Raw genomic sequence first — 21,330 nt, 5'->3', positions numbered from 1 at the left:
ACTGATAGGTAAATGAACAGGGAGCAGCTGTAAATAGAAATTAAGGACGGCAGCAACATCATTTGTATCCTATCTAATCTTCCCCCAGGACAGAAATAAAGGTGACCACTGTGCAGACAGAGTAGAAATCTTATGTTTTGAAGACTGGTGGTCATTACGAGTTTGGTCGTCCCAGGACCGCCACAGTGTCAATGGCGGTCGCACCGCTGGCAGCACAGGTGGAGAAGACCATCATATTATGAGCATGGCGGTGTTCCCAACGGAACATAGCCAATACACCGCCAGTACCGCCAGTGTAGATGGACCACCGCGGTTGGCGGCAGGCAACTCTAGGCCGATGGAGACCATGGCACTCATTACAACATTGGCGGTAAATGCCGCTTACCGCCGTGCATAAGACCGCCAACACACCGCCGCGGCCGAGGAATTCCACCACAGCTATTATGACCCACAGCACGGAATCCGCCAAAATTCAGACACCCACACAAGTCCCCCACACCAAAGGTCAGTGATGAACTGGCGAAAACAAAACCTCCACCGTCACGCCAACAGAAATACGCCCACACTATCACAACACACAAATCCAAGCGGCGGTCTTTCAACCGCGGTATTCCATTGGCGGTACACACCACTGCGCTCAAAATACACACACATTTACAAAATACAACCACATTGGACAATTCAAAATACACACCCCTGATACACATACACACACCCAATACAATATAAAACACCCACCCACATCACCCACAAACCCCTACGACCACAGGTACAGAGAGAAGGCCAGAGAAAGACACTACAAGCAACTACCAAGCATCCAAAGGCACACAATACCATCACCCACATTACTTCCACGCACCTCACACAACACACCCCACTTATCACTACACACACCACCCCACACATCACCCACACCACCCCCTGGCACGGCAAAGACACACCAGGTTCTCTGAGGAGGAGCTCAGGGTCATGGTGGAGGAAATCATCCGGAAAATCATTCGGATCACAGGTGCAGCAAACCTCCATTGCTAGTAAGATGGAGCTATGGCGAAGAATAGTGGACAGGGTCAACGCAGTGGGACAGCACCCAAGAAATAGGGATGACATCAGGAAGAGGTGGAACGACCTACGGGGGAAGGTACGTTCTGTGGTCTCAAGACACCACCTTGTGGTTCAGCGGACTGGCGGTGGACCCCCTTCTCCTCCCCCATGACTCTGGTAAGTCTAAGCTTTACTGTTACATACCCCACCCTACCTGCATGCCATCACATACCCCCACCATCACCCTCACCCCCATCACTCCTACTCCTCACATATGTCCCACTATCACAAGCCACCCATCCCAACACCAAGCCCTGCATGCAACAACAAAGCATGGACACCCATCACCAAAGCATGGCCACTGCACATACCCATACACCCCCCTAAACCACCATCTAACAAGGTCCCACACAGGAATGAAAGCACTGGGGTACACGGACACACACCTATTGCACACCATGGCACACACAGATGTAATAAACATCCTTTTATACCCCTGCAGGACCCCTACCCAACATCACCGGACAGGAGGGTCCACACATGTCCACACCACCTACAGAAGAGGCCCACAGTGATGACAGCAGCTCTGTCCAACTGGATCTAGATGACCAGCCCGGCCCATCAGGGACCTCTGGACAGTCGGTTCCCCTCATACAGTCACAGGCCACTACAGACCTTCCCCCCTCTGGAAACACCAGCACAGCACCCACCCAGCGGGCCCATATCTCTGTCCCCAGGACACGTCAAGCAGCAGTGTGTCCACCACTACAGGGAACCCAGGATAACCCACCACCCCAACAACAACAGAGACCTGGGGGCAGTGGTAGTGGGCACACGGTCCAGGGGACGGAGGCCCAGGAACACAGGGGAACTGGGAGGGCTGCTGTGCGACAGGGGAAGGACAGGCCAAGGGAACCCACTCTCCACGGGGCCCTCTCCTCCATCATGGGAGCCTACCACCACTCCCAGGAGACGATGGCAACGGTACTGGCCAAGTTTCAGGAGACCCAGCGCCTGTAGGAGGAACAGTATTTGGGCTTCAGGGAGGAACTCAGAGCCAACCATTCTTCCCTCGACACCATCGTAGGGGTGCTGAAGGAAGTACTTAACACCAGGAGGGACACTGTGGCACAACAAGGGGCCCCTGACACTTGCATGGACAATGAACTGCCCACAACCTCCACCGGCGCTAGTGCACAGGAGGCAACACCACAGGACCACCACACCAGCACCCCACCCCCTGCAGAGGGAGAACCACCCTGCAAACGGTCCCTGATATCCAGGACAAAGACAGAGAACGATGCCAAGACCCCTGCCAAGAAATGAGACCACCCTGATTGTCATCCTTCTGTCCCACCTTGTCACCCTGTCCATCCTCAAACTGCCCCAGCTCCACCTCCTATGCCCATTTGGGCAATGCACCTGTGAGACTAATAGACTGGACTCTGCCATGGACATTCCTCCATCATCACCCCTCACCATTTTACAACCCCCTCCAATATTGAGCACTTAAATAAACACCCTTGAAGCACAAAACAATCTGGAGTCAGTCTGTGATTTTGAAATAGTGTATTAGCAATTACAGTGGCAAAATGCTCTTTCAATTGTAATGTCAACATACCTATGTCACACAGCTCTAGTCCATGAGGAAACAAAGCAGATGTCACACTGTGGTACACACATCTGTGAAATCGTAAGGGAAAGTGACAACAAAGAGGCCATACACTGGGTGAAAACGACAGACAGTAGAGAGGTAGTAGTGTTAAAGTACATGTAGTAGGCAGGTTTGTATTCTTACCTGTATCTCACTGGAAATATTGCAGGATCACCGAGTTCCTGTTGTCCATGCCCTCTTCTTCTGCTTCCTTGTCTTCACTGTCCACAGGCTCCACAGCTGCAACAACACCGCCATCTGGAGCATCCTCCTGCAGAAAAGGCACCTGTCGTCGCAAAGCTAAGTTGTGAAGCATACAGAAGGCCACGATGATCTGGCACACCTTCTTTGGTGAGTAGAATAGGGATCCACCTGTCATATGGAGGCACCTGAACCTGGCCTTCAGTAGGTCGAAGGTCCGCTCTATTATCCGCCGAGTTCGCCCATGGGCCTCATTGTAGCATTCCTCTGCCCTTGTCCTGGGATTCCTCACTGGGGTCAGTAGCCATGACAGGTTGGGGTAACCAGAGTCACCTGCAAATGGCGAGGGACAACTGTTAGACACACACTAACCTGTAGTGATATCCCCAGACCCAGACAACAATTCCCACTGACTTGCTTCCAGGTGTTCACCTAATAGCCACACACAGTGCCTCTGGAGTTGACCCCTCACATAAGGGATGCTGCTATTCCGCAGGATGTAGGCATCATGCACTGAGCCAGGGAACTTGGCATTCACATGGGAGATGTACTGGTCTGCCAAACACACCATCTGCACATTCATGGAATGATAACTCTTCCGGTTTCTGTACACCTGTTCACTCCTGTGGGGGGTACAAAAGCCACATGGGTCCCATCAATGGCACCTATGATGTTGGGGATATGTCCCAGGGCATAGAAGTCTCCTTTCACTATAGGCAAATCCTCCACCTGAAGGAAAACTATGTAGCTCCGCATGTGTTTCAGCAGGGCAGACAACACTCTGGACAACACGTTGGAAAACATAGGCTGGGACATCCCTGATGCTATGGCCACTGTTGTTTGAAACGACCCACTTGCAAGGAAATGGAGTACTGACAGCACCTGCAGTTGAGGGGGTATTCCTGTGGGATGGCGGATAGCTGACATCAGGTCTGGCTCCAGCTGGGCACACAGTTCCTGGATTGTGGCACGGTCAAGCCTGCAGGTGATGATCACATGTCTTTCCTCCATTGTCGACAGGTCCACCAGCGGTCTGTACACCGGAGGATGCCGCCATCTCCTCACATGTTCCAGCGGACGGTGCCTATGAAGGAGAACAGTGAGCACAGAGTCAAACAACTCAGAGGTACGTACCCACAGCTTACACAGAACACAAATCATAACCTGAACATTGGCCTGTATGTGTGTTGAGGCTAGGCCTAGGTATGTGTGACGCAGTTAAAAATTAAGCCATGTGGGCCCCTGAAATGGCGGCTGCCTGACCTGTAAAGTGGGACAATGGGATGTGAGGTAACTGCGCTGGCGTTGTACACCGTAGCGGTAGGCGGTCGAAGACCGCGGTGCAATGCTACATTGATTAACATTGGACCCTATGGGTCCCAGGAGCCAATGACGATGTACGGCGGCGGTGACCGTACGCACCGCCGCGGACGTGACCGCCATTTTCTATCTGTTCAATCACTCGATATCTGATCTTCGACAGGAGAGGACCTACACTGCAAGTGCTGCTGTGGCCTCGGTCTGGAAGAGACAATGGCTTGTGCGTCTGGGGAAAGGGCCCCTGCCTTCACATCGGAGGAGTTGGAGAAACTCGTGGATGGAGTCCTCCCCCAGTACACGCTACTCTACGGTCCTCCAGACAAACAGGTAAATACACTTGGAGCATGCTGTATGGGCTATGCCTGTGTGGAGTGGGGTGGATGAAAGATGGAAGGGAGATTGAGGCGTGCATGAAACGACAGTGAGTGCATGTGCATCATGGCAAGAGTAGGGATGGGGGCCAATGACTGTGATGGTGCATTTGGTAATAACTTTTCTTTCCCCCCTGTACAATTCATGTAGGTCAGTGCCCACCAGAAAAAAGATATTTGGCGAGCCATCGCCAAGGACGTCCGGACCCTGGGGGTCTACCACAGACAGAGCACCCATTGCCGTCAGAGATGGGAGGACATTCGCCGCTGGAGCAAGAAGACGGCGGAGGCCCAGCTGGGGATGGCCTCCCAACGTGGGATGGGGAGCCCGTCGCACCATGACCCCCCTGATGTTCAGGATCCTGGCTGTGGCGTACCCGGAGTTGGATGGGCGCTTGGGGGCATCACAGCAGCCACAAGGGGTTGAGTACATTCTCATTCTGCTTATTTTGCATGCAGTGGAGGTATCTGGGTGGGGGAGATAGGATGTGGGTTTCCCTAGGCCAGGGCGAGTTTAGTAGGCAAGGTCCCCTTGTTCTGGCAGACCCTGTGGCACCCCACCTGTGTACAGTGCCAAGTACACCTAGTCAGGCTCCTGTGTCATCCATGTGTGCAGATGTCATCCATAGCCTTGTAGGCCACGTCCCAGGGATTGAACAGTGGAGCCCAAGTGCGCGGCGTAGTGCAGGGGGCTTCTGTGTCTGTCCTGTCCGCCAATGGTAGCGGTAACGCATGCACTCAACATGTCTTTCTTCTGTCGTCCCCACCCTTTTTGTGGTCTCCCTGTTCTTGTGTGCATTAGCATCATCAGGCGGAGGAGCAGTGGCATCGGAGCAGGAGGTAGCTGCATCCCACATGGCCCTGGAGGGCGAGACAACGGACTCGGAGTTCACCAGTGGGACGGAGGGCGAGGGGAGCTCCACGGCGGGGACATGAGCTGACACCAGTGACAGGGACTCGTCCTCTGATGGGAGCTCCCAACATCTGTGCCCCCGCATCTACAGGTACAACCGCCACCCCCCCTACCAGCACCACCCTCCCAACAGCCCCTCAGCCTTTGCCCCGTGCCCGCTCACCCAGGAGGGTGGGCATCACCTTCGCACCAGGCACCTCAGCCCCTGCCCCAGTCACCCCTGCTGCCCTCAGTGAGGAGGCTTTGACCTCCTCAGGTCCCTCACTGTTGGGCAGTCTACCATTTTGAATGCCATCCAGGGTGTAGAAAGGCAGTTGCAACAAACAAATGCATTCCTGGAGGGCATTCATTCTGGTCAGGCGGCCCTTCAGCGAGCTTTTCAGACTCTGGACTCAGCACTGATGGCAGCCATTGTCCCTGTCTCTAGCCTCCCCCCTCCAACTTCCTCCACCCAGACCCAATCCCTTCTACCTCAGCCTATCCCAAGCACACCTTCAGACCAGCATGCACACACATCAACACACAAGGGAAGCTCAGGCAAACATAAGCACCACACATCACACAGGCACTCACGCAAGCATCACCCACATGCAGACACACCAACATCCCATGCCTCCACTGTGTCCCCCTCCTCCTCGTCTCCCTTCTCCCTCCCAGTCTCGTCTACACTCACACCTGCATGCACTACATCTACAGCCACTACTTCCATCACCAGCACACACACCACCACACCCCGCTCACGTGCAGTCACCACCCCCACTGCCATTCACACATCCCCTATGTCCTCTCCCAGTGTGTCTGTGACGCCACCTCCCAAGATACACAAACGCAGGCACACACCCACCCAACAGCCATCCACCTCACGACAGCCTCCAGTGCATGCACCTTCACCCAAAGTCACCAAACGAACACCTCCTACAACCACAACCTCTTCCTCCACTCCTAAACCCCCTCCAGCTACCCGTCCCAGTGTTTCCCAAAAACTTTTCCTGTCCAACCTTGACCTCTTTCCCACACCTCCCCCACCCCGTCCGTCTCCTATGGCCCAACTCTCCAGGTCCCAACCTAGCACCTCAGCCACAACATCTCTGGGACCAGTGGTGCCTGTAGTCACCGGAATCTGGAGTGCACCGGCCACCAGGGCAGCCAGTGTGGCACGGAGCCAAGGCATGGACAGTTCCCCCACCTGTGAAGCATCAATAGTTGGCCATTGCCCGGCGGGAGAGGGGGAAGACTCCAGCCACCAAATCCAATCCCAGGGGTACAGGTGGGAGTGTGGAGTCAGTTGAAACACCTTCCAAGGTGGGGAAAGGCCACAAGAAAGTCAGCAGGTCTGGGAAGAGCAGCATGGCGGAGAAGTCCGCCATCATCCCCGCTGCCCAGGAGGCCACCGCCATCATCCCCACGGACCAGGAGGCCACCACCATCATCCCCACTGCCCAGGAGGCCACCGCCATCATCCCCGCTGCCCAGGAGGCCACTGCCATCATCCCCGCTGCCCAGGAGTCCACCGCCAGCACCTGCCCTGCTGCCCAGGAGGCCACCGCCATCATCCCCGCTGCCCAGGGGGCCACAGCCATCATACCCGTTTCCCAGGAGGCCACCGCCATCATCACCGCTGCCCAGGAGGCCACCGCCAGCACCTGCCCTTCTGCCCAAGAGGCCACCGCCACAAGCCCTGCTGCCCAGGACAGGACCGTCAGCACCAGCCCCGCTGGGCCAGACAGGACCGCCAGCACCAGCCCCACTGGGCCAGACAGGATCACCAGCACCATCCCAGCTGGCCCAGACAGGAACGCCAGCACCAGCCCCGCTGGGCCAGAGAGGACCGCCAGCCCCAGCCCAGCTGGGCCAGACAGGACCACCAGCACCAGCCCCACTGGCCCAGACAGGACCGCCAGCACCAGCCCCGCTGGGCCATGAAGGACCGCCAGCAGCTGAGTCACTGCAAAGGACCCCGCCGCAACAAGCACCGCTGAACAGGGCACCACCGCAACAAGCACCGCTGAACAGGGCACCGGCGCCACATGCACCGCTGAACAGGGCACCGCCGCCACAAGCACTGCTGAACAGGGCACTGCCGCCACAAGCACCGCTGAACAGGGCACCGCCGCCACATGCACCGCTGGCCCATGTGCGCCAAGGGCACTGACGCTATTGAGTCCGTCACGAGCAGGATGAAGCACTATGGGCACCAAGCCCCCTCCAGAACCCACCTACTGTAGAGACTTGAGAGACTGTGGCTTTGCACTCCCCTGGATTGAACAGTGGGCAAACCACCCACTGTAGAGACTTGAGAGACTGTGGCTTTACACTCCCCGGGATGCAGCAGTGGGCAACCCACCCACTGTAGAGACTTGAGAGACTGTGGCTTTGCACTCCCCAGGATAAAGCAGTGGGCAAACCACCCACTGTAGAGACTTAAGAGACTGTGGCTTTGCACTCCCCAGGATTGAACAGTGGGCATATGGCCCCCTCATGGATTTGGCATTGTGCACTCAGCCGGTTGAGGTGCCCCCCTTTCCCTCCCCCTGAGTTGCCTGTTTTATTGTTATCTGATGCCCCTGCAGTGTTCTCTCCGTCATGGTCGGGGATCTTGTGTGGGCCTCGCCCATACCGTGTGGGCCCAGTGTTCCACGGACTTCAATGGAGCACTACCTGGACTACTATTCTTGGTGTATATTTTGTTAATAGTGTATATATGTATGTTTTTGCGTACTGCATTTTAATATATTACAATGGTTACACTCATTTTCTTTGGTCTTTGCATTCTTCCGGGGGAGTTGGAGGGTGTAACTATAATGTATCATGATGTATTAGTGTGTGTGTTGTCGTGGGTGAGGGTGGAGGTGTTGCGTGTGTGTGTCCCTGTTTTTTCCCTACCCCCTCCCCTGTGTCGTAGGTGCAGTACTCACCGTGGCCTTCGCTGCCGGCATTCGTGCTCCTGGTAGAGGAGCAAGAAGATAAGGGCTGGCAGGATCTGCAGCTCTGGTTCCATGGCGTCCTGGTTCCTCGTGGGGTGTGTAGAGGTGAGCGTTTTCCCTTCGAGGTCCTGTTTCTGCTGTGTTTTTGTCTGCGGTGAATCCGCCCCGGAAAAGGTGGCGGATTGGTAGGTTGTGATACTGTGTACTTTGTCCTCCGTCTGTCTGTTGGCGTGACAGCCAAGCTGTTTGTTTGTACCGCCGTGGCGGTCGGAGTGTTAAAGTGGCTGTCTTTGTTGGCGGTTTCCACCACAGTCGTAATTCCAAATTTTTTACCACCAGCCTGTTGGCGGTCTTATCGCCGCTTTAACACCATCCGCCAGGGTTGTAATGACCACCCATGTTTCCGCTGAACATATTACGAGGTTGCACACCGCCAGGATTTCCGGGGCAGTCGCACCGCCACAAAAAGCCTGGCGGAAATGAACAATATAAAAGGAGACACTCACCTTCAGGAACACAGACACATCTGCAGCCGCCAACTTGAAGTCTTCCCACTGCTCCTGATGGCCATACAACTCCAGATCCAGTGACAGCGACAAAGTCAACAACCTTAAGTACACCCACCTAGCACACACTGGAGAGAAAGTGATTAGTACACACCCACCCACAACACACAACCCTGGCACGGCTAGCAATGGCCACACACACACACACATGTAAACATACACTCCCACCAACACACAAACACACCTACATACACACACACTCACACACAAGCAACACACACCACAGCCAACATACACGTGCCATACATATACCACACCGCACACACACCACCACCTCTGTTAAACACATCCACACACAACACCATCCAGTCACACAACACCATCGCAACAACACAAACATATTGGCAGAGAGGCACACTGCACACCTCCACAGAACAATACACACTGACAGCAGCACGTAACAACAGCGCACAACCAATCCAAACCAAAAGAACACCAAACAACGTGTCAGATCACAACCACGTCTACCCAACACACAAAGCACATCACAGATGCATCACAACACACACGGATGCACACACCACTACCACACAATGCCACAAAACACCATCACAACACATCACAACAAGTCAATAGCACAACTCACTTACACAACTCATGCTGCTACACATCACATACACAGAACACACACACCAAATCTCACATATACAATACATACATGTGAAAAGAAAGCCAGGACAAGTTTGTCACCCTCGACACCAAAGGTTCTCTGGTGCAGATATATTAAATATAAATGATATGAAAAAAACTATGTACAACATAGGCCTACTGGCCAGTCTAATTGCTCATTGTGCCCCAGGCACACAGGGCAATGTCTCTGGGCCAAACTTGACTCCTGACTGCAAAGTGGCCTCCACATGGCAAGGTCATCAATGGGGCAGGTAGACACCTCAGGGGTGGAGGGCTGAGGGGGGTGGCTTGGGTTTTGGAGGGTGGTCCCTTGGCTTGGGTTTGGGGGGATTTGTCCTTAGTTTTACCATTTGGGGGATGGCCCTTGGTTTTTGGTTTGGGAGGGGTGACCTTGGGTTTGGTGGGGTAAAAGACTTTGCTGGGTGAGGGGAATGAGTTGTGCCGGGGGGCCATGGGAGGACTGGGAGGTGGAAGGACTGGGTATGGGGTGGGTAACTGGACACTTGGGGGACACAGGGACTGGGCCAGTGCGAGGGAATAGGGAAAACTCATACAGGAATATTTTTTTAGGGACACAAGGGCAGTCATGGGACAAACATTTGGAAGTGGAGGAAGAGGGAGTGGTTGAGAGGTGTGTACGTGTAGGTATTTTGGGTGCTGGTGCATGGATGGATGCCATGTGTGTGCTGGGTGTTTGTTGGGTGGGTGAGTGTGGGCGTTTAGGTGTACTGTGAGGAGGGGGGAGGAGATGCAGGAAGATGACAAAGTTGATGTGTGAGTGTCTGTTGGGGGTGTCTGCAGGTAAGGTGGATGTGCTGCATGTAGGTGTGTTGGTAGTCGTGGTGAGTGTGCATGTGGTGTATGGGGTGGATGTATGGGGGTCTGCTATTGTGGTGACGGTAGGCATGAGGGAACTTGTGGCTTGATCTGGGAGTGATGATGTGGTGGTGATAGCAGGTTTGAGTGGTGTAGTCTCTGTGAGGGTGAGATGGTGTGGGAGTCTGTGCAGGGGGTGGATGTTGTTGTGTCTGCATGTGTCTGTTGACTATGTGCATTGCGGTGGTGGGTCTTTTGGTGCCTGTTTTTGTCTTTGCAAACCGTGTCTGTTAAGGTGGATGAATGGTGGTCTGACTGTGTTCTCCAGATGGGTGTGGGGAGAAGGGTGTGGGATTGGGCACAGGTAGCTGGAGGGGGGACAGAAGACGAAGGGACACTGGCTGCCATCAACAAGGAGACAAGAGCCTGAAAGGATCTCTGCAGGCCAGTCAAGGCACCGTGAATGCCTTCCAGGTAGGCATTGGTCTGCTGCTTCGGTGATGCTAGTGCCTGGATGGCATTCATGATGGTTGACTGTCAATATCCTCCTCATTGAGGGCAGCAAGGCTGACTGGGGTAGGGCCAGAAGTGCCTGTGGCGAAGGAGACACCCACCCTCTTGGGTGAGTAGGCATGGACAACTGGGTGGGGAGCTTCAGGAAGGGCGGTGCCGGTGATGGGGTGGCAGATAAGGATGCTGCTGGGCTGGTCCGAGATGGGTCCGCCACCGAAAGGGAGCATCCATCGGAGGAGGAATCCAAAAATAATGTTATAGATTGGGTCTCCTCCATGGCACTCCCCTCACCCTCAGTCCCACTGGTCCCATGGGCTCCGCTGGTGTCAGCCTCCTGGGTTCCATGGGCTGCACCTTCACCACTTGCTGGTACCCCTTCTCCTGCGCCTGATGATGCTGATGCCCACAAAGACAGAGGCGGAGAGGGAGGGTGGGAGAGAAAGAAAGAGTGCAATGGCTCAATACCTACCCATCATTCACACAGAGTAACAATCTCATATTCTGCTGATATACCATGGCAGGGCATGCCTTTACATTGACATGCACAACTGTGGGAGATCATAGGGGAAACAAAAGCTATGCAGAAAAAAAACTACTAACTTGGGAATATTGGCACTCATTGACTTGATGAAGACTCAAACAATTCACAGTAGCACAGTACTTGGCACCATCCCATGGTCGTTTACGTAGTCATATCCTGTACTCCTTACACAAACGATTCCTGCATGGCAAGGTAGCATGCCAACAATCCATAAACAATGTGGCCAGTAATATTTTTCCACCTGCAGCCATCTACACACACAGTATAAGGCTGCTGATTTAGAACTCACAAATTACCTCTGCCACAGTGGCAGACTATTGCTGATGGCAATGCCCTGACACCTCGGGCATACTAATGCAGATGGAAGGAGCTGCTGACTCAAAAGATGTGAAGGATGTCCAGACAAACCGAAACATGGAAGTAAGTCCCTTCAGAAGTCACTGTCTGCATGGGATTGGCACATATAATTGACACAAATCCTGGATGGCTCATACTCGTAGTTGATGTGCATCTAACAATGATCCACACTACATCTTCCCCCTAGTAGATTACCCAAAGCCATACATAAGCGAGGTGTGAATGTATACTTACCTCGTTGTGGCTACTGTGCTGCCCTCAAGCACCCATCCACATCAGGGTAGGCCACCACTAAATTGCGGGCCATTAGGGGAGTCAGGGTCCTACGGGCATCCCTCCCTCATTGGGAGTACATCCCCAGGTGGGCCTTCTGCGGTCTTACGGGCTCAGCGTCCTCCTACCGCTTTCTGCAGTGGGTGCTTTGCTGGGCATGGATCCCCAAGGTCCACACTTGCTTTGTGATCGCACGCCAAATCCCCTTCTTCGGATGAGCGCTGACCTGCATGGGTGACACCTACAGAAGGAGAAAGTCATGTAAAGTGGCTTCACAGCAACAGCAGTGGTGTTCACACCTCAGGCACATCTCATAAACACTCCAACATGTCTTTATGACAAAATTGCACCAACTACGTAGCTGCATGCATCTACTTCGTGTGCGTCATCAAAACACCTTTCAATCTCACACACATCATCATCAGACAGGACAGGAACATTTGACTCACCTGCTGCTCTGGTGCCCCATACAAATGTCCATACAGGGGTAGGACCCCGTCGACTAGTTTCTCCAGCTCCTCCTAAGTGAAGGTAGGGGCCCTATCTCCTGCAGGAGGTGGCATAATGGCTACCAGAGACAGTACACAGCAGCTCATTCAGTGACGATCTTGCTTGCACAAGTGTCAGGAGTCAAGTGATCTAAGCAACAGAAAATGGGGATCACGGCCACTGCATACATGACCGTCACCGCTGTCGGTGATCCTCATTGGCCCCAGTCTCCCATAGGCAACAATGTTACCCAATGAGGAGTTGCAGGGCGGTTGAGCCCGCCTACTGCCATGCCGACTAACGCTGGTGGAATTAGGTCACTTCCATCTTTCCTGTGCATGAAGGACAGTGGACTGCCGTTTAATATGTAATTAGTGTACTGTAGGTGAATGATAAGTGCCTCTTGAATGTGTTTTAGTCACATGTGCATAGATCAACTATGTTCACACATCAAAGCAGGGTTCACACATGTGACATTCATGGACAGTTTATTTAGATGCACTAGTTACTATGATATGACATGTTCAGTCACTCAATGCCTCATAGACAGGGTAACCATATCTATATGTTCAAATGCTACATACATCTTATTACCTGTGGAAATAGGGTGTTGTTACATGGAAGTGTCAAATGCAATGGCTGCAACTGTCATCTAGGATGGCATACATGGTCATTCTGCATACCCAAATGGATTATGTGTATGTCAGCGTTATGTCCACATTACTCTTGTGTGCTACAAGAATAGTGTTCGTTGGCTTGGTAACTGTTGTCCTCAACTTGTGTCTTTTCCTCCCTCCTATTCCTAGATACTGTACAATGGTGACAATGAGACATGCACCGGTGTACTGGCCCCTAGTCAACCTTCCTACTCTGGAAGAGAGACACATCATCTAGACCTAGCGTCTAAACCATCAGACCATTGGGGAACTGTGTACCCAGTTGAAGCAGGATCTCTTGCCTGCCATAAGTAATCCCTATGCCATCCCTCCCACAGTACAGGTGTTGTCTGTGCTACACTTCCTTTCCTCAGGCTCATTCCAGATTACAGTGGGCTTGGCAGCAGGGATGTCACAGTCAATGTTCAGTTTTGTATTGAAGGATGTATTGTGTGCTTTACTCAAACATCTGGGCGGCTGCATCAGATTCCCCCAACGTGCAGAATTGGCCACTGTAACAGCTGACTTCTATGATATGTCCCTCGTGTGATAGGGGCCATAAATGGCACCAAGATTGATTTGGTTCCTCCCAGGACCAATGAACAAGTATACAGGAACAGGAAAAATGTTTACTCCATCAGTGTACAGCTGGTGTGTCCCTCTGACCAGTATATATCCCAGGTGATGGCCAAGTTTCTTGCTTCTGTGCATGACTCCTACATTCTGAGGAACAGCAGTGTCCCACACATGATCGCACAACTACAGAGAGAAAGAGCGTGGCTCATTGGTATGTTTGCAATAGTATGGGTGTCTCTGGCTATCCACCTTTCCCTGGCTGATGACACCAGTTAGATACTCGACCACCGATGGGGCAAACCGTTTCAATGAGGCCAACGGCAGGACGAGGCGTGAAATCGAGAGGACCTGTGGGCTACTGAAGTCCAGATTCTGGTATCTACATATCTCAGGAGGTGCCCTGCTCTAGTGGTCCACTAAAAGTCAGCCAGATCGTTGTTGCCTGCTGCATGCTACACAATCTGGCCCTGACTCATCACATCCCATTACTGGATGTTGAAGAGGTGGCAGCTGGACCAGTGGCTGATGATGTTGACATGGAAAGTGATGAGGAGGCAGATGATGAGGATGCAGAGTTGATCCTCCAATACTTCCAATGAAATACAGTTATGTGTTAACTGTTTTGCATGTGAACTGTGCTCCTTTCTGCCTTGTGACATAGCTCCTCCTGGTGTGTATCATCAGAGGAGGTGTTTATTGCAGCTATCCCTCTGTGTGGGTTTTTGGGGTAAACATAGTGGCCAACAAGTGAGATGTTACACTTCTTGTGTCAGAGCAATTATAACCATGCTCTTGTCTAGCATCACATCTGCAAAGGATTACCCATGTTGTATGTTCCCTGTACTGCTATGCCAACTGCAATAGGACTGCCAAAAATAGTAGGTGTAGAGGAAATGGCTCCCTGTTGCAGTTACCCCCCACTTTTTGCCTGATACTGATGCTGACTTGACTGAGAAGTGTGCTGGGACCCTGCTAACCAGGCCCCAGCACCAGTGTCCCTTCACCTAAAATGTACCATTGTTTCCACAATTGGCAGACCCCTGGCACACAGATAAGTTGTGACCAGGGAAGGTCCCTAAGGGCTGCAGCATATGTTGTGCCACCCTAAGGGACCCCTCACCTGACACATGCACACTGCCATTGCAGATTGTGTGTGTTGGTGGGGGCAAAAAGGCAAAGTTGACATGGCATCCCCCTAAGGATGCCATGCACACAAAATACTGCCTGTGGCATAGGTAAGTCACCCCTCTAGTATGCATTACAGCCCTACGGCAAGGTGCACTATACCAGAGGTGAGGGCATAGCTGCATGAGCAATATGCCCCTACAGTGTCCAAGTCTATTCTTAGACATTGTAAGTACAGTGTGGCCATATTAAGTATATGGTCTGGGAGTTTGTCAAAAACAAACTCCACTGCTCCATAATGGCTACACTGAATACTGGGAAGTTTGGTATCAAACTTCTCAGAATAATAAACCCACACTGATGTCAGTGTTGGATTTATTAAAAAATGCACACAGAGGGCATCTTAGAGATGCCCCCTGTATTTTACCCAATTGTTCAGTGCAGGACTGACTGGTCTGTTCCAGCCTGCTGCTGAGAGACGAGTTTCTGACCCCATGTGGTGAGGGCCTTTGTGCTCTCTGAGGACAGAAACAAAAGCCTGCTGTGGTTGTAGGTGCTTCACACCTCCCCCTGCAGGAACTGTAACACCTAGCAGTGAGCCTCAAAGGCTCAGGCTTCGTGTTACAATGCCCCAGGGCACTCGAGCTAGTGGAGATGCCCGCCCCCTGGACACAGCCCCCATTTTTGGCAGCAAGTCCAGGGGAGATAATGAGAAAAACAAGGAGGAGTCACCCACCAGTCAGGACAGCCCCTAAGGTGTCCTGAGCTGAGGTGATCCCTGCCTTTAGAAATCCTCCATCTTGATTTTGGAGGATTACCCCAATAGGAATAGGGATGTGCCCTCCTCCCCTCAGGGAGAAGGCCCAAAGAGGGTGTAGCCACCCTCAAGGACAGTAGCCATTGGCTACTGCCCTCCCAGACCTAAACACCCCCCTAAATTCAGTATATAGGGGCTCCCCAGAACCTAGGAAACTAGATTCCTGCAACCTGAAGACGAAGAAGGACTGCTGACCTGAAGCCCTGCAGAGAAGACGGAGACACCAACTGCTTTGGCCCCAGCCCTACCGGCCTGTCTCCCCACTTCAAGAAAAACTGCAACAGCGACGCGTCCCCAGGGTCCAGCGACCTCTGAAGCCTCAGAGGACTACCCTGCATCTAAAAGGACCAAGAGGACAGTGGCCCTGTTCCACAAAGACTGAAACTTGCAACAAAGAAACAACTTTTAAAGACCACACGTTTCCCGCCGGAAGACTTTCCACTCTGCACCTGACGCCCCCGACTCGACCTGCGGAAAACCAACACTACAGGGAGGACTCCCCAGCGACTGCGAGCCCGTTAGTAGCCAGAGTTGACCCCCCTGAGCCCCCACAGCGACGCCTGCAGAGGGAATCCAGAGGCTCCCCCTGACCGCGACTGCCTGCTTCAAAGAACCCGACGCCTGATAAACACACTGCACCCGCAGCCCCCCGGACCTGAAGGATCCGACCTCCAGTGCAGGAGCGACCCCCAGGTGGCCCTCTTCCTAGCCCAGGTGGTGGCTACCCCGAGGAGCCCCCCCTTGCCTGCCTGCATCGCTGAAGATACCCCTGGAAACCTATTGCAAACCCGACGCCTGTTTGCGCTCTGCACCCGGCTGCCCCTGTGCCGCTGAGGGTGTACTTTCTGTGCTGACTTGTGTCCCCCCCGGTGCCCTACAAAACCCCCCTGATCTGCCCTCCGAAGTCGGGGGTACCTACCTGCTGGCAGACTAGAACCGGGGCACGCCTATCTCCATTGGAGCCTATGCGGTTTGGGCACCACTTTGAACTCTGCACTTGAACGGCCCTGAGCTGCTGGTGTCGTAACTTTGGGGTTGCCCTGAACCAAAATGGTGGGCTACCTTGGACCCAACTTTGAATCCTGTAAGTGCTTTACTTACCTGCAAAACTAACCAATACTTACCTCCCCCAGGAACTGTTGAATTTTGCACTGTGTCCAATTTTAAAATAGCTTATTGCCAACTGTACATGCTATTGTGATGATTCAAAGTTCCTAAGATACCTGAGAGAAACACCTTTCATTTAAAGTATTGTTTTTAAATCTTGAACCTGTGGTTCTTAAAATAAACTAAGAAAATATATTTTTCTATACAAAAACCTATTGGCCTGGAATTGTCTTTGAGTGTGTGTTCCTCATTTATTGACTGTGTGTACAACAAATGCTTAACACTACCCTCTGATAAGCCTACTGCTCGACCACACTACCACAAGATAGAGCATTAGAATTATCTCTTTTTGTCACTAACCTACCTCTAAGGGGAACCCTTGGACTCTGCGCATGCTATTTCTTACTTTGAAATAGTATATACAGAGCCAACTTCCTACAGTAGTGTTATCATTTTTGCTACTTTTCCTCACTGTACACAATAGACAAATATGGTACATGACTTTTACTGACAGTGGACCTTGCCTTTAGTTGGATAATGTCAGCTGTGAGGGATGGACCATTGGGAATGCATGTATGGTAAATGTGGATCTGCCATGTTAGTATGTGCTAACATTCTACTTGCCAATTCACACTAGGGAGGTCCCCAATGTACTGCATGTGTGTTGAGTGGCCAACATTGACTCCTATCATGATGGTTGTCTGTCTTGGTCTATTTGCAGGTCTGTTGGGTGGTGCAACTCTGGTTCCTGGCACGAGTGGCAGCTCCTTTGACACATGAGTTCAGAATATGCCTGTTCTACTGTCATACTTGCTGCACATTGCTCCCCCTTCTGTCCATCTACCAGACTTTTAATGGTCAATGGATTAACTGTACTTACGTACTGCAATACTGAAAATCGTACTTGTTGTAATAAAGACAGGTAAGCAGCAGCTGTGCTCAATGGTCTTTAATGTAGTACACAAGTGCAATGGGTGATGAGTGGGGTCATCGTTGATGTACTCATCAGAGTAGTTGGCCCAGCTGTGGGTAGTCCAGGTCCAATATTCAAGGCACCATGGGAAAATGGAGACATGACATTGGACAGTCAGCAGGGTGTCTCAGTGACACACAAGGGGGAATGTTCAGGAGAGGGTCAGTTCCTGGCAATGATTTTGGCCTTGGCATCAGGTCCTGCAGGATGTATGGATGGGTGACCTTGTTTGCGTGGGTGTTCCTCAGCTACAGAGGGATGGGTAATGGTGGTCTGCGGGTCCTCTGACAGGGCCTCCATTCCACTTGCTGCAGCAGAAGTGAATGGCTCAGTTGGTATGTGGCTAGTGGAAGGGGCCTGCTAGTGGGTGGAGGAGGAACGCAGAATGGTAGTTAGTTCCTTCAGCACCCCTGCAATGGAGGCCATGGAGACATTGTGAGCCTATCATTGCTGCATGACCTCCTGGTGGTATTCCCTTTGCGGCATCTGGTTCCCCTGCAAGGTTGAGAGGATCTGGCCCATCTTGTCCTGGGATTGCTGGTATGCTCCCAAGACTTGGGAGATGGCCTCCTGGCTAGTCATTCCCCTTGGGGGGCCCATCCATTGGCCCACAGGTGTCCTCCCACTGCCCCTGGCCCCTTGTACCTGTGCCCCTGGCACAGTGTGCCCACTCCCAGTTACACCAAGACCTTCATCTTCATGGTCTTCATCAACCAGGGTTGACTCTGGTCCCTGTACTGTGGTGCACACAGCTGATTGAACACATCTTGGAACACAGGTTTGGGGACGAGGGGTTGGCTGTGGTGTTGTTGCCACTGTGGTGGGGGACTCAAATGTGGGCAGGGTGGGACTGGTGGTGGTGGACTAACCAGTTGTTCCAGATGGGCCAGGTAAGTTGTCAATGTCCAGACATCCACTGGGGCCTTCATCCTGGGAAGGGCTGTCTGTCTCTGGCATCCTCTGCAGGGTGGCAGTGGCAGGGGTACCTGTGAATGGAGAGGGAGAGAGTTACATTGTGGAGTTGTACTTGTTGTATCATAGTCTGATGCATACCGTGGCTTGACTTGCTTCCCAGTGATGGCAATGACAGATGCTGCACTGCAGACATTGTTTGAGGTGATGGATTATGACATTGTTTCTATGTTCCATTGTGGGTTGTGGATAGTTGATAGCATTGCTGTCATTGTCATGTAGTAGTACGCAGTCGAAGCATCCAGTATGGGTTGCATGTGCAATGGTTTTACATGCAGGTGTTTCACTGTGAGATGAGAATGGCATATTTTCATGTGTAGGGAGTGATGCATTGTGGGAGTTGTGGTGTTTGCCATTGTGAGTGTTATCCGTGCACTGGGGGGGGACTGTGTGTGGACAGGTGATTGGGGGGGCAGATGTGTGAGTTGGGGTGAATTAGGAGATGATAGGGTGATGGAGGCGCATTCTGCACAAGAGTTATTGGTGCCAGGGGAGTGTTGGTGACTTACCAGAGTCCAGACATGATGTCCAAGACCTTCTCCTCCCATGATGTGAACTCTGGGGAAGAGGTGGGGGCCCATCGGCAGTCTTGTTGATGGCAATCTGGTGTTGTGATGTCATGGAATGCACCTTCCCCCATAGGTCATTCTACCTCTTCCTGAAGTCCTCCCTTATGTGTGAATGGGTGCCCATTGAGTTGACCCTGTCAACGATCCTCCACCATAACTCCATTTTCCTGGCTATGGATGTTTGCTGGACCTGTGCCCCCAGCTGTTGTGGCTCCACGCTGACGATTCCATTGACCATGACCATGACCAAAACTCTTTGTGAACCGTGGGTGCTTTTGAGGGGACATGGTGGTAGTAAGTGGTTTGGGGAGTGTTGTGCGCAAGGGTGGGGTGTTTGGGGCTTGATGGGGTGTGTGGGGTGCTTAGTTTTGTGTGCTGGTGTGTTGTGTTTGCATGCAGCTGTGACGTGTGTATGGTGTTGATGGTGCAGTTGTTTGGTGTGTGCTGAGTGTGAAGTGTATATGTGCCTATGGTGAAGCAGTGGTTAGTAATGGGTTTGTTGGTCCTCGCTGTCTATCTGTGGTTTTATTTGTAAAGGATTGTAGGTTGTGTGTGGGGGTTTTATAGTGGTGTGTGTGTGTAGTGTGGGTATGTGTGTCAGGTGTGGGGTCTTCATACTGTCCAATGTGGTGTTGGGTTCTGGTGGAGGTGATAATTTGACTGGGGTGATTTGCACCATCAATGGTTTTCCACTGTGCAATGATCGCTGTGCTGATTTGTGGGTCATAATATGGAGGGTGGGATGTTGTTGCTGTGGCGGGTCTTGTGGTGGGACCGCCTCTCTCCCACCCTAGGTCGCCCTGGTTGTGTCAGATTAGTGGCTGTTTTTGGGCAGTCTTAACTATGTGACTCATAATACTGCGGTCAGTACACCGCCATCACTGGTGGTCTTTTGGCAGCCGCTAGAAAGGTGATCTTCGTAAAGTCCACCAAACTCGTAAGGAGGGCTTCTGTATTAATTGTAATGGTGTCTTTGATGGAGAGAAAATAAAGAATAACCAAACATTTGATTTTTGAGGAATTCCAAAGAAAACCAGCGTCTTTGAACATATCTTTTAGACAGAACTTGTTAAGTGGCATGACTTCAGACTTGACAATATTAAGTCGGTAGCCAGAAACTGCAGAAAAATTAGATAGAAGCTGAAGATTGGAAATATAATGTAAGATATCATTGGCATGTGCAATAAATTTGATATGAAGCTTGCCATGGATAAATCCTGATCTGAGATAGATTCCAAAAAAGGTTCCAGAGCAATGATAAAAAGTATTGGAGATAAAGGACATCCCTGTCTCCTTCCACTGGTAAGGGGAAAATATTGAGATTATAAATTATTAGTGACAACTGAGGTAAAGGGAGAGGTGTAAAGAATTTTGACAAACTGAAGACATTTGGATCCAAACTGTGGAAGGTGAGGGCTCTGAACATAGATTCCCAATTTACATGGGCAAAAGCATTCTCAGCATTAAAGGTGACAGCCCCTAAGGGTTCTTTAATATGGGAATCCCCATGAATGTTATTTAAAAAGGTACAAGAATTAGTGGAAATGTACGACCTTTGACAATGCCAGACTGCTCAATACAATTAAGAGAAGGAAGAAGGTCATTGACATGAAGGACAAGAAGATTTTACAATCCATATTAATCAGAGAGATTGGTTAATAGTTTTTGAATTCCATTAGATCCTTATCCTTCATGAGAATTAAACAAATCATAGCTGCAGAAAAAGAGCCAATTATAGTATCAGAAGTGAAAAATGCAGCGTAAGACGTTTGAGAACCAAAAGATTAGAAAAATTTGAGTAAAATTCAATTGTGAAACCGTCTGGACCTGGAGCTTTATCTTTAGGGAGTTTGGACATAGCAAGACGAATCTCAGAACAGGAAATATCCACTTCTAGCAAGGGAAAATCACACTGTAGAATATGAT

Source organism: Pleurodeles waltl, chromosome 4_2 (assembly GCF_031143425.1).
Source record: "Pleurodeles waltl isolate 20211129_DDA chromosome 4_2, aPleWal1.hap1.20221129, whole genome shotgun sequence".
NCBI lineage: Eukaryota > Metazoa > Chordata > Amphibia > Caudata > Salamandridae > Pleurodeles > Pleurodeles waltl.
This window is presented reverse-complemented; position numbering follows the sequence as displayed.